Source organism: Sus scrofa, chromosome 5 (assembly GCF_054392235.1).
Source record: "Sus scrofa isolate SSC_HxYL_T2T_F1_AM1 chromosome 5, Sscrofa_HxYL_maternal_Yorkshire_Landrace_v2.0, whole genome shotgun sequence".
NCBI classification, from domain to species: Eukaryota; Metazoa; Chordata; class Mammalia; order Artiodactyla; family Suidae; genus Sus; species Sus scrofa.
The window spans coordinates 81,191,529-81,206,621 of record NC_139387.1 but is presented as its reverse complement, the minus strand read 5'-3'; the positions used below and the strand labels follow the sequence as shown (position 1 = coordinate 81,206,621).

At 41.3% G+C, this 15,093-nt stretch overlaps 1 long non-coding RNA gene across 9 annotated transcripts in view; it reads right to left on the bottom strand.

The window, feature by feature from the left end:
* Positions 1–15,093, bottom strand: part of LOC106510382 (uncharacterized) — a 331,715-nt gene that overhangs the window by 128,215 nt on the left and 188,407 nt on the right. The window contains exon 4 of one of the 9 annotated variants that reach the window (XR_014804069.1): positions 9,016–14,297. The exons of the other annotated variants lie outside the window; for them this stretch is intronic. This is a non-coding gene — a long non-coding RNA (uncharacterized LOC106510382). Of the gene's footprint in view, positions 1–9,015; positions 14,298–15,093 lie in introns of those variants that run through there. 9 annotated transcript variants of the gene reach the window in all.

Sequence of the window (15,093 nt, the reverse complement as noted above, 5' to 3'; positions counted from 1 at the left end):
AGCAAAAAAGAAATACAAAAGTCCAGGCCTTATTCAAGACCTACTTCTTATGTACAGTAAAGTTTGGGAAGTGCTTTACTAAAGGATATTAGGACATAAGAAGGTTCTATGAGCCCCTGGGAGGTCCAGAGAATCATCTTAGAGACTCAGCGTGCAGAAATCATGCATAATCTCAACATCAAGGATGCTCTTGGAGGTGTGCCTGCAGCATCTCTAGGTCTGTGGGAATAGACAGTACATCTTTCTCTTGTGGATGCCCAGTACAAAAGACACCCACTGTGACCTCTGCTATTGCTGCATCCAAAATCTTAATATCAGTCCGAGACTATGATAGTGAGTTTGATTTGCAGAACCTGGATCACTAGAGGCTGGGAAAATGAAATGCATCTTATGTTTTGTCAAGGAAGATCCCATAACGTGGAAAATGTATTCAGAAGATGCTGGTGGCCGAACATATAACAAATATCCTAAGGGCTGAAGTTAGATACAGGGAAAATATAGATAAAATAAGAAAGCCTGGTAATTTGGGTGAGCCAGAGATAAAGACATAGATATCCTTATCAGATAAACACATAGATATCCTTTACCAATACGTAGATAAACAGTAACACAGATACATAGATAAAAGGTAGATCTAATTCAGATAAATGGCAAAAATAGGCCAGAAAAAAAAGTTAGTAGACAAGTCTGAACAAGAATGAGAAATCCAAGCCTAAGGATAGATTCTTAGTTAGCAATCAAAGCCAAGAACTGAAGATAAGAAGGTGTGGTGGTTTTGTTTGGCATCAACTTGACTAGGCTAGAACTTGGTTTTCCAGAATCCCCTTTCCTATGTGGGTTTTAGGTGGGAATTGGCTGAAAGAGAAATAGGCACAAGATTTGAGGATGCGAGAGAGGTGGTGGAAGTGACTCAGAGGCCATTACCCTCTGCAAGTGGGTGGTTAGATTCAGTGAGAGACAGATGCACAGGTGCTATGGGGTCCAGCTTGTCATCCCTTTTCCCCATTCCAGGTCCACTGGCGATGGCAGGTCCATCCCCAGATGTAGCGATAATGGCCTTCCCTATTCTTTCCACCAGCTCTCCTACATGCTGACACCTGGCAGTGGAGTTCCTGGCTTTAGGATGGTTGCTTAGCAAGTATTCTCTGATTTTCCAATTCCCCTTTCCAGATCCTATGTCTCCAGCTTCTCCCACAAATGTATCAACTGCATTCCTATTTTAAAAAAGAAAGGAAAAAAAAAAAAAACCTTATTTCATGATATTCACAGTGCTTCTATTTCCCCAGTTGAATAATTTTTTTCTTTTCTTTTTAGGGCCGCACCCACGGCATATGGAAGTTCCCAGACTAGGGGTCAAATGGGAGCTGCAGCTGTCTGTCTACACCACAGCCAAAGCAACACCAGATCCAGAACACATCTGCAAACTACACCACAACTTGTGGCAACACCAGATCTTTAACCCAATGAGTGAGGCCAGGGATCAAACCCACATCCTCATGGAGACTAGCCAGGTGCTTAATCCACTGAGCCACAACATGAATTCCCCCCAGTTGAATCCTAACAGTTATTGCTACCAGAATTGGTTCCATAGGACAGAACTACATGTAATGATGGGAATCTGGACTTATTGCTCTGATGAAATTGAACTTGAAGGCATCAGTGGCCCTGTGCCCCTTGATAAAGAGGACCCTGGTTGTCCATGACATGTTATGGCAGTTATTTAAGTCATCACCCTTCATCACTTGTAATCAATTGCTTATAGAAGATAAGGCTTCAAATGAACAAGTTGTTGCAACCAGATAATATTGCAATGGAAATAAATAATACATTGTGTTGGTTTGTCACTTCTTAGTGCACTGCAGAACATGGACAAAGAAAATCATGAACCCAAGTTGTTGTTGTTTTTATTTCCCCAATACAAGATTTTAAATTCCCAACTCCAGGTCAGGGGAAGGGACTATAAAATTTTTACTTGTCAACTTGGCAAAGTTATAGCTATGTTTCCCAACAGAGGGGAGTTGATGCATTGGCAGAAAGGTAGCAAGCAGCTCTCCTAAAGCACTGGTGCAGGTGACCAAGGTGGAACCTGCAGGTGAACCTAGGGTTCCACCAGCTACCAGACAGAGCCCACAAAGTGAAGATGGTGAAGTCCAAGGAAACCACTGCCTCTGCACAGTCACTGTTTCTGAAGCTGCAGATCCAAGAACCAAACTCAAAGTCTAGTCCTGAGGATGGCCAAATTACAATGCAAATGGAATCCACAGCCTTCCAGGGTCTCTAATGTTCAAGGTGCTTTGTTGTATGCTTCCAGTATCGGAGCTGTGTCTTATAAGTATATATCCAGGGAAGGATAGATGAGAGGAATGAAGAAGTCACATCCCTAGGAATAGGATTTTTTTTTTTCAGTTTTCAAATTTCCAAGAATATGTTACCCATCAGCTAATAATATGATGAATGAATGGCATTCATTTAAAAAAAAGGAATGGGAGTTCCCTTTGCAACTCAGCAAGTTAAAAACTCAAAACTGTGTCCTTGAGGATGTGGATTCGCTCCCTGGCCACACTCAGCAGGTTAAGGATCCAGCGTTGCCCCAAGCTGTGCTCACAGAAGCAGTTCAGATCTGGTGTTGCCGTAGCTGTGCTATAGGCTGGCAGCTGCAGTTCCCATTCGACCCCTGGCCCAGGAGCTTTCATATGCCACAGGTGCAGCCATAAAAAAAAATTTTTTTAATAAAAAAATAATAAAGTAATGGGAAGATTGGACTGGATTTCAAACTTGTCATTTGATTTTGTGTTAAAAAAATTAGCTGATTCACTGCATTTTCCACATTTTACAGAATCATGGAATTTTAGAGGGGGGAGAGGCTATAAAGCGCTCCATTTTTTATCCACAAATACAGTCTCTGTGTATTCTTATTCTTATTCTAAAGCTCCATGTGCTTTGACTCAGGTGGCCAAATTTGTCCTGAATATTTAGCATATGAAAGTATAAAGTCACAGTAGAAATGATCAGCATTGAATTTGAGATCATATTTATCTGTGGATTAGATATAAAGTGGAGAAGATACACAGAAGGTTTTCATTGCATTTGTAATGTTTTGCTTCCTGACTGAGCGCTAAAAACAGTTATTTGTTCTATGACTTTACACCATTACTTTGCGTGACTGAAACATGTTATCAAAGGAAGATGGTAAAAATAGATTTAACACGGGCCTTAGAAACAAGTTTTTCTTTATCTTGGGTACAAAGATTTTAAATAAAAGACATTTTATGTTAGATAAAAGGTGTCTTCACAGCCAGCCAATGAATTATGGAAAACAACTGTCATGAACTCTGGTTTCTCCCAAAATGCCTTTTCAAAATTTGCATCACGTTTTACAGATAGAAACTTTTGGGAAAAAAAAAATATTATTTGCACAGCTTCAAAATAAAGACTTATTCTGCCTGCAAGCAGGGCATGAAATTGTCTTCCTTTTCCTACGCCCTCCAGAGAAGAAACAACAGTGACTTTGAATGATAAGAACTGGATTCTTGCCAGAACCCTGGCCTCTGCTAGCTGTAAGGCCCCAGCTCAAGGAGGGCTCTGAAAGGCTTTTGCTGACTCCAGAAGTGCCCAAGGGAAGAGGAGGGAACGGGCACTAACCAAAAGAAAAAAAATCAAAGTCACCATTGTTCCTTCTTATCATGAAGTATCCTTAAGGAAGAGAGAAATAGAAGGGGGGAAAAAATGGCTCTCAGGAATAATGAGAGCATCCATTTTTTATAATAAATCAAAACAGTTCTAGAAAGGAAGATATTTGGGTCACTTTTTAGCTCTACTTTTAGGACTTCTAAAGACAGCATCTCCTAAGCATGCCTCAAACAGCTTGCTCAGATACACATGGCTTTTGTTTATTCTTATTCGCCTTGGTTTTCACGTTTTTATACATGGCCTCAAGGAATGACTTTGATGCTGAATTTTTCTGGGGAAAAAAATGAATAAGCAAATACAGAAGTCATATACACATAAAATGCAAAACTATAAATCAATGGGACCCTCACATGTTTTTCAGAAATCTATGCTCCCTGGCAGGTTTTCCAAGCAAAATTCCATTTGCACAGCAGTTTTGTGTCTCTTGACTACTGAAGTATGCTAATTTCAGAACTCATGAATTGTCAGGTGTTTAGTTACTTTGTGAGATGTTAAAACTATAGAGACAAAATGTCTAAGAGGTGCAAAATCATTTTAATAGCAGCATTTTATCTTTTCCCATGAAAATATGAAATGAAGCCTGGATCAACTCTATGGCACATCTTTCTCAAGGTAGCTAATTCATTACCTACTTACTACCTTAGAAAATTAAATTGTCCAGAAGACTTTTGTTTTATTCTTTGGCTAGGGGGGTTTTTTGTGTTTTTGTTTTTGTTTTAAGTCCCAATTTATTGTATTTACTCATGAAATTTTTCTCTGATCTTTTTTTTTTCTGCTCAAGTCACTCGTACATCAAGGTGGGTGGGCACTGTATTTCAAAATATTCTTTTCAAGAAATGCCAAATATGTGCGTGCGTGTGTGTGTCTGTGTGTCTGTGTGGTTTGAAAGCAGGATTTCATGTTAGCTGCTAAGCTTAAATAAAGTGGTAGGCAATGATTGAATAAATATTCTTTATGTAATTTATGGCCATCAGGTGCTACTCAAATGAATATACTATCTATTATAAACATTTAGAAAAATTCTAACCGAAAAGACTATAACAAGTGCAGAATGAATTCTGTTCTGACACTTCTTCCCACCTGCCCCTTATGATCAGCAACTTTTCCCTTAGACCCTCTGGAAGGCTTTCACCAAACAAAATGCTGCTTTAGATTTACCAAAACTTTCAAGGTTTATGCATAAAATCCATGTCTTATAAACTAGTGCTGGCAAAATAAAAAGTTCTAGGTATTGAATTCTTTTAAAGCAAGATCTTCATAATAATAATAATTAAGAATATTAATGATTGTGAAGTTCCCACTGTGGTACAATGGGATCAGCAGCCTGTCAGGAACACTGGGTTACAGGTTCAATCCCTGCCCCAGCACAATGGATTAAGGATATGGCATTGCCGCAGCTGCAGCAGAGGTTGCAACTGCAGCATAGGTGTGATCCCTGACCCAGGAACTCCACATGGGGCAGCGCGGCCAAGGACAAGAAAAATAATATTAATGATTTTGATACATGAAGAGAAAGATGGAAGGGACAGAAACTTTTATCAGGTCAGACTGACTATAACCAAGAAATACCAGTTTCTGTTTCTGCCTTTTCCCCCAAATGCTGGTGTACTTTTTTTTTCTTTCCTTCTTTTTTATTGCTACTTCCCCAATACAATTTTTTTTTCTACTGTACAGCATGGTGACCCAGTTACACATACATGTATACATTCTTTTTTCTACCATTATCATGCTCCATCATAAGTAAATGGACATAGTTCTCAGTGCTACACAGCAGGATCTCATTGCTAATCCATTCCAAAAGTGGTGTACTTTTTTTGATCTACAATTTGGATGCAATTCCTTAGCCACTAACACATATTCAGTAGGAAAAGTAGTAAACTTTCACTTTAATCTCTTTGAAGGAATTTTTTTTAGTAAAGTGATGACATATGGGGCAGTATATGGAAGGGAAAGTTGTTTCGTCTCACCTGGCAGAGATTACAGCATGTTTGTGTCTTTATGGGTTGTGTAACCATAGAAGGCAGTTTATAGATTCCACGAAAGAGGGAACAATGGCTGAAGTGGTGTCCTTGGGAAAAGGAGAGGAGAAGGCATCTAGTGCACAGTCAGAAGCATTAGGCAGAAGGAACGTGGATATTTCTTCTGTAGTAATAGGTGGACCCTGAACTTATGGAACAGGTACTAGCAGGTTGGTTGATATGATGGCAGAACTCTACAATGCAATGTTAGTGATATAGAAAGCAAAATAATCAGATAAAAGTAGAGAAATTGGAAGACACTTTGGGAGCTTAAAGAGATAAGAAATGAAATAATAGACGGACAGTAGAATGAATAGTCTAGAAGGAAAAGTCTTCTGATGGGACGGTGTGGCAGCTCTGAGCGCCCAGGTGAGGGTGGCAGTCATGAATTTAAAGTGAGACCAGGCAGCAGGGTAGGGTTTCTCCTCCAGCCACATTCAGCTGTAGGGATGCCAGGCTGAGTCTGTGCACAGTTAAGCTTCTTTAGGTGAGCAGGATGAAGAGAAAGCAGACAGAGCAAGACGGTGAAGGCAGTAACTAATGATAATAATGATGACGGAGAAGAAAGACCATGGAAGAGGAGTTGGGTAAAGAGAGAAACAGGGACAAGAGGAAACGTAAAACAATGAGAGAAATAGGATCAACGGACTGTTTTTCCCAGGGGGTCCAGAGAATCTCTTGAGCCACGTTCTAGATGGAGTGAGTTGGAAAGAGATGAGGCAGAAGTCAGAGAATGCGATGCTGAATTATTCATCATAAAAGAGAGGATGGTCATTTAAAAACCCGCGTATGGTATGTATGACCGTAAAAGTCAATACCTGAAGTGGTATGGAGGATAAGGAAACTGGAAGAGAGGAACTTTGGGAATTCCCTATGTGGCGCTGTGGGCAACTCATATGGCTTGTCTCTGTGGAGGTGCTGAGTTTGATCCCCAGCCCAGGGCAGCAGGCTAAGGATCAGGCACGGCCATAGCTGTGGCATAGACGGCAGCTCTGGCTTAGATTTGATCCCTGGCCCAGAAACTTCCATGTGCCATAGGGATGGCCAAAAAAAAAAAAAAAAAAAAAAAAAAAAAAAAAGAAAGAGAGAGAGAGAGAGGAAATTTGAGGGCAAGTTATTAGAAGGATGGTCTATGTGGATGTTGAAACACCCATGAATTTTGAATGGAGATGGACAGCTAGTCAACACAAGCTAAAATTCTCCAGTCACAAGGGAGAGTAGCCAGAGCTCTTTGGCTGACTTTACCAAGGAGGAGGTTAGGTGGTAGTGCAGGATATAGAGCAGAAAATGTGAAGGGTGCAGGGAAAAGGAGAAACAGTGAGTTGGAAGGGCTATTGAGAGCAAAGAGGACACTAGCCCCACCCACAGCTCAAGGGATTAGGCAAAGAGACCAAGAAAACAGTCACATTTATAAACTTCCTTGGATTTCTGGAAGAATTTCTACCTGATATGCAAATCTTTTTTTTTTTTTTTCTTTTTTAAGGGTTACACCTGCTGTTTATGGAAGTTCCCAGGCTAGGGGTCAAAACAGAGCTTAAGCTGCCGGCCTGCACCACAACCACAGCTACTCGGAATCTGAGCTGCATTTGAGATCTAGGCGGCAGCTTGCCACGATGCCAGATCCCCAACACCCAGAGCAAGGCCTGGGATTGAACCCATATCCTCATAGATACTAGTCAGGTTCTTTAACCTACTGAGCCGCAATGGGAACTCCCTGAACCTTTATCATTTTTTTCTCTTTCCAGGTTTAATCTTTCCTTTCTCTATCCATAATTGCCTTATGCTTACAATTGCATCCCCTCCTAATACTTTTCAGGCAAGGGAAGCTTGGGGTGGGGAATCAGAGACCTGAATCCACCAACCAAATCACGTGGTCAAAATTGAGTTTTTGTGTTTGGTTGTTGTTTTCATAAATTGCTTGAACTTTCACCAGTCCTGGCACCAAGGGGTGGCTTGAGTGTAGGGAGGGAGCTTGAATCCCACACAAAAATGCTATCTATCAACAGCCTTAAGGAAAATGAAATAATATTTTCAAGATAGTCCCTTGACATTTCTCAGTGTTAATAAGGTGTGAAAGAAATCGTCTGGAAATAGAAGCCTGCTGTTTTAATTGATTGGTAACATACAGATCATTTGAGAAACAAAGCAAATTTATTTAGAAAAATGAAAAAATGTGCTTGTCATGAAAATGCACCTCCCCACCGCAAGTTACAGTTCTCCAGCCCAAACCCACTGCAAAAAAATTCTGTAGGCTCTATTCACTATCCACATGCTTTCACGAGTAGGTGGCATGGGTGTAGACCCAGCTTACATTTGGGATATAGCAATTCAGTGCGTGACTATAAACTGGATCTATCTTGAACTTCATCCAAGTAAATTTAGTTACAGAAAGTACTGGAAGATTTCGTGTTTGTGCAGTTGTGTGCATTGAACCCTAAAATGATGTTATGATGAGGTTTCAGAACATTGTGTGTTTTAATAAATACGGCAAAGCAAGTCCTTTTGAAACATTTTTTCTTTACTAAAACCATGTGTAATAAGTTTACACTAAATGGAACTGAACTTAAATAGGATTCTCTCTAAGAATCAGTATGGTCAATGGCATCAGCTAAAAAAGAAGTCTTTCTGACACTGAAATTCATGATACTTCTTACAAGATCCAGGATAGTGCAAAGCAAGGGAAAATGCACTGTCCTAATGTATTTGACTTGGCTTCGGACACAGGAATTTAGAAAAACTGTTGGATGCCACGCTCCTAACTTATTAATGGGAGGAGGGGGTGACGGCGGGCATGGGAGAAATGTGGCGATGTGGAGGGGGCTGAAACAGAAACAAAACAGGGAAATATGATGGAAGGGAAAACTAACTCCACAGCCCACCTCCTGCAGTGCACTGCAGTGACAACCGTCCTGAGCTTCCGCCTGGGATTTGTTCACGTGTGTGTTTAGAAAACGATGGGAAATCATATTGAGATAAGAATAGATAGGTATGAGTGAGTCAATTTGCCTGGACATAAGAGATTGGCACAACATAGTAAATCAACTATAGTTTAATGAAACATTTTTTAAAATAAAAAAATTTTAAAAAGGAAAATGGCAGCTCAGATACAGACAGCATATGGGTTTCCCTGGTGAATGAATATGATGGACTGCCCTAGGAGTTTCATTTAGGAATTTAGAGAAGGAAGTCATTTGATTTCTTTGTAGATCATTAGATGAGTCATTTAGTCATTTATGGCTTAATTTCCATGTCAAACCCTCAATTTTATTCTCTCTCACACACACAGGCACACAGATTACAGAACAGATTTAATTTTTCACAGGTGTTTTAGCTGGAAACCTCCTAAGTGGTGAAAACACTGAGAATATACATAAACTCTGATTTAGAATATATCATGAAGGTAAAGAATTGATTTTTAATTCATTTTGTGGGTCTCAAACGTCGAGCATGTAACGCAAAGGGAATATAAATAACATACCAGAACACACCACCAACAAGTTAATGACTAAATGCTGAACTAATTTAACAAAAATATAATATTGAAATATGTATATATTGCATGTAAATTCCATATTTATGATCACAATAAACTTATAATAAAATCCCAGGGCATGCTTGCGGTCTTATTATTACGTTTCATTTCCATCTCTAACTGCCTACTTTTAGAAATATGTAATATTACCTTGAGCCATTTGGATTTTATGTGGCAACTGCATTTACCTTAACTCTTCCCTGGAGGAAGATTGACTCCTTTATTTCACTCTGAAGGAAATGGATTTCTGTATCAGAATGAAATAAAAATGATTAAATGTGAATTGAATCACTTAATCCTTTTTCTTGGGTCAAAGGACATAATTATCAACCCTGCAAAGTGCTATATGTGCAATCACTCTCCGGAACTTAGACTCATAAAGAGCTTTCAAATGATGTATTGTGAGAACAGAGTGGCAAGACTCCGAGTATGGTACCAGCAGCAAAGACCTCAGGTGGCTTATTGGAGGTAAGCTCACCAAACCTGTATTCATTAACCAGAGGTGTGCCCCACCTATCCTGTTCTTTTGCTAAATTTTTTTTATTAAAGACAGTTGATTTACAATGTTCCTTCAATTTCACCTACACAGCAATATGACCCAGAATGAATATATATACATACACATATATATACACACACACATATATATACACACACACATTCTTTTTTTTCGTACTATCTTCTATCATGTTCTAACCCAAGAGATTGGACATAGCTCCCTGTGCTATACAGTTGCCCTTCATTGCTTATCCATTCTAAATGTTATAGTGTGCATCTATCAACCCCAAACTCCCCATCCATCCCCCTTCCTCCCCCCATCATCCTGTTCTTTAAAATAACCCTCGGAGTTCACGTCATGGCGCAGTGGTTAACGAATCCGACTAGGAACCATGGGGTTGCGGGTTCAGTCCCTGCCCTTGCTCAGTGGGTTAAGGATCCAGCGTTGCCTTGAGCTGTGGTGTAGGTTGCAGATGCGGCTCGGATCCCGCATTGCTGTGGCTCTGGCATTGGCTGGTGGCTACAGCTCCAATTGGACCCCTGGCCTGGGAACCTCCATATGCCACGGCAGCAGCCCAAGAAATAGCAAAAAAGACAAAAATAAAGTAAAATAAAATAAAATAACCCTCTCTGACACTATCTGAGTCAGCTTAATAGAATATATTGCAACAGCATGTTTCTAGGGTGAGGATTACTTTGGGTGTGTATAGTTGTAGAAGCAACACAAGACCAACAGCCCTTTCACTGTGTGTGTGTGTGTGTGTGTGTGTGTGTGCGTGTGGTGTGTGTGTGTGTGTGTGTGTGTGTGTGTGTGTGTGTGTTAGGCCAAGCCTTAGTGGCAGATGCAAATTCAGACTTGATAAAGTCCTTCTGCATCTGTTGGCTGCATTCCAGGGTGGCAATGGTCATGAGAGAAAAACAAAATGGAAAGAGAGCACGAGGGAGAGAAAAGTCCGATAGTGAAGAATTGGATAAGTTGGGTAGGAATCCAGACTCTTCTTTTAAGTAGATGTGTGACTTTCATTGAATCACTAGCTCTCTCTGGGTCTTGTTTTCTTCATGGAGATGACACTTGCTGTGAAGAACATTACAGAGGTGACAAGACCACGTAGGAAAGGCTTGGCATTCTCCTGCTGCCGAGGGAATGGTCAGTGTTGCTGGCATCAGGCCATGCACAGGACAGTGACTGTCAGGCTTTTGGGGAGAGGCAGTGCCATTTGTGGGAAGTCATCCATTCTGAACTGGGGACGCTTGAAATGGCAAGGGTCAGGAGAAGTCCCAGGGTGCACCTCGGCCCCGCACATGCTCTGGCTAGTGGCCCTCGTGTTCTCTGGCATCCCCGGTGGCCTTCTTGTATCCCTTGCACTAGGAATTTGAATGTCCTTCTTCCTCTGAGCGATTCTGAGTGGCCAAATGTATGGTCAGAGGGCTTCGCGCCCCCTTTCCAGATCCGCATCTGCCTTCTTCTGAGGAGAGAGTGCCTCTGAGTCCGAGCACGGGATGGAGTCAGCAATGGGTTTAATTGTGTCCCTCCCTCTGTGGTGCTGATGACCTAGTTCTCCGCATCTCAGAATGCGACTGTATTTGGGGTCTTGACAGAGGTTATCAAATGTGGCTAAGGTCACTTAGGGGGGCTCACATCCAACATGACTAGTGTCTTCATAAAAATGAGAAATTCGGACATAAACAGGCAGAGAGGGAGGACAGGGGAATGTGCAGGCCCAGGGAGACAACAGCCGTCCACAGCCCAAGAGAAGGCCTCCCTCACAGCCCCCAAGCCCACCCCGCTGCCACCCTGATGGCAGACCCGGCACCTCTACAAGTGTGGGAAGAGCTGCTGTTTGATGCACCTGCTGTGTGGTCCCTTCTCAGTGACACCAGCCCTAGGGGATGAATGCGTGTCCAAGGGAGAAAGGTATCTCCTGCCCTTTTTGGTTCCTGAGCTGCCCTTCCTAGGAAAACTGTCTTTCTCCCCAGCCCCAGATTCTGAGACCCTGAGGCTTTCTGGCCACAGTCCTCTAGGCCAGTGGCTTGGAGCTGTGTTCCATGGACACTCTGGAGAGGAAAACGTAAACTGTGAATAATGACGCAGATGTTCAATTACAAAGATGACATAGATGAGAATCCAGCTTCCCTTCCCAGAAAACACCTCCGGACGGCCACTCGAACTGCCTGGTGTCATAAATTATTGACACATTTATCTAGAAAGCCTAACAGCGCACTATTACGAGGAATCTGTGTCCATGGAATGTACCAGGCATTCAGAGGTCTGCCTGATAATTTCCTCTTTGTTCTCTAAAGTAAATACATGCAAGTTACATAAATCAAACCTCGTTTTAAACCAATATTTTCCCTCATGGGAAAAGCAGCCTGTTTCTCCCAGTATCCCATTCCCTCCCCCACACATACATCCTCACAGACACAAAGACGCTAGAGCTGGAAATATCTGTATATATTTTGTAAAATGTTCTCTTTCGCCTTTTTAGTCAACTCCAGGTCATAGCAAGGTACATGGACATAGAGACGCAAACAGACCATTTGTCATGTACGCTTTTCCTTTGAAAAATCAAATATCTGAATATTCTAATATGTCACAAATGCTTCAACAAGTTGGTTTTAATTAACATCAGAGAGTTTGCAGAGAGATGCGTTGGAAACTTTTGAAAGAAGGAATGTGCTTAAAAACGTTCGTGACTTTTCCCTCTCACACCATGTCTGCCACATATTGTTAACATCCTCAGATGATCTGCTGTTCAATGACTGTAAAAATTTGGAGGTTTTGTTCCTTTCCTCCCAAAGCATTTGACTACCCCCTTATTGCCTAAACTGTACATAAGCTAAATTTAGAAAGCCTGCATTCGTGTTTACATCATAGTTTCAATTCATTCCAGTATGGACCCAAAAAAAAAACCCTCTAAGAAGGGAAAATGAGTTGTATTGTGCAGGACTTCTCATTTCTCAAATGTGAACATGTATTTATTTCAGTTTAAATAATCCCTTATAATTCGCTAATTACCATAGCAAGTTAAAACTCGTTCTATTTAACACAATTTTCCCCATATAATCTAATATAAAAATGTCATATAATGGAAGGAGTGTGGGCTGGGGAGCGAAACAGAGCCTGGGTACAATCCTGGCTTTATCACTGTGTGGCCCAAGGCGACTCTCTAAGCTTCTTTGGGCCTCAGTTTCTTTAGCTTTGACAGGAGGGTTATGTTTACCTTGCAGGGTGGCTGAGCGTGTTGGAGACCCTGTGTGGAGACGGAGCGCGGGCTGTACTAATAAGGGGCAACATTGTGAGGGGCCGGGGCCTTCGGAGCAGGGCCACACCAGTAACTCCTTTCCTACACACTCTCCCACAGTGTGACCGTGACTCGTCCCCATCAAGAACTGGATCTACTTCCCCTCCTCTTGAATCTGGCTGGCCTGGCGGCTCCCTTGTACCCAACAAGGTATGGCACCAATGATGCTTCCTGACCTCCCAGGTGAGGTGAGGAAGCCCCACAGCATCCTCTGGTTCTCTTGGAACGCTCCCGGACCCTGACCCTCCTGGACACCTCCTCTCTGAACCCAGCTACTTTGTCATGAGGAGCCCAAGCCACATGGAGAGCTGAGAGTAGGTGTTCTGGTAAATAATCCCAACTGAGCCCATTCTGAGTTAATTCCAGCCCAGGTGGCAAGCATGCGACCGAAGACATCTCCAGGTGACTCTACTCAGTCCTGTGGGTCACCGCAGTCACTGGACGCTTCCCAGCTGAGGTCTCACATGTGACTCCTCATCCACCAAATCATGAGTGGAATAAAATGACAGCTAGTTCACATCCCCCAATTTGGTTGGTTTTAGGCAGAAGTTGGGTGACTGGACAGAGCTGGTAATGTATTTAGAACTGTTTTGCAAGAGAATTCAAAGAGGGCTCCACAATCAAGAACCTAGATTTCAAATATTTGTGCTATACTCTGGTAACGCTTTCTCTGAATGAGCAACAGCTCCTTCTTCTGCGTCCCTGGGATGTGGTGTTCACACAGGTGAGAGAAAGCAGCAGTCAAACATCTGTTTCTGCAAAGCTGACTGCATACACTTTAGTCCTTGGAAAAGGGAAAGCAAGCAGATGTGGAAGAAGAGCAGGCAAGCAGCCCCCTTCTCAGAACTGGGTTCCCTATCTTGTCACCCAATGTCTCATACCAGTTTGATGGTCACCTGATCAATACGCTTGTCTTCCAATTTCTGAACTTCTGTCTGGCTTTCTTCACTTAGTATGACAATCTCTAGATCCATCCGTGTTGCTATAAAAGGCATTATTTCCTTCTTTATATGGCTGAATAATATTCCAACATATATATGTACCACATCTTCTTTATCCATTCATCTGTTGATGGACATTAGGTTGCTTTCATGTCTTGACTATTGTAAATAGGGTTGCTATGAACTGGAGGGCATGTATCCTTTCAAGTTATGTTTTTCTCCAGATATATGCCCAGGAATGGGATTTGGGGATCATGGGGTAGCTCCATTTTTAGTTTTTAAGACAAATGTCGTATGATATTGCTTACATGTGGATCTAAAAACAAGATACAAATGAACTTAATCACAAAACAGAAATAGTCACACAGACACAGAAAACAAATTTATGATTACCAAAGGGGAGGTAGGGAGAAGGATAAATTAGGAGATGGGGATTAAAATATACACCCTACTATATATAAAATATATATACTATATATAAATATACTATATATAAAATATATATACTATATATAAATATACTATATATAAAATAGATAATTAACAAAGACTTATTCTATAGCACAAGGAAGTGTACTGAATATCTTTGAATGACTTATAATGTAAGAGAATATAATAAAAGAACACATATAATACATATATACATATACATATGTATAAATGAATCAATTTGCTGTATACCTGAAACTAACACAACATTGTAAATCAACTATATTTCAGTTAAAAATTTTTTTAAAATTCTATACCTTCTAGAGGTGCCCTGGGACTCATTAACGCTAGGGCGGGAATGACCAAAATCATCTCCATAGAGAATGGTAGATTAGATTTGGAGTAGAAGGGAAGGCATTTTGGAGACCCGCAGGCTTATACCCAAATAAGGAGGAGGACAAAGGCTTCAGGAAAGTAGCTGGGAGAGGAACACTGAAATTGCCTACTAATTGGTCAAGTCAACAAGGATGGGTGCTTTCCATGCCCTGGCCACAGACACTGACCAAGATCGAGGAATTTGACCCATTCCTTGGCCTTAAAAAATATATATATCGCATATTTCCCTTTGTTCAGATTCACCTCCAAGCCAGTGAATCTTCTATCCTCAGAACTTTCTTGTCAAA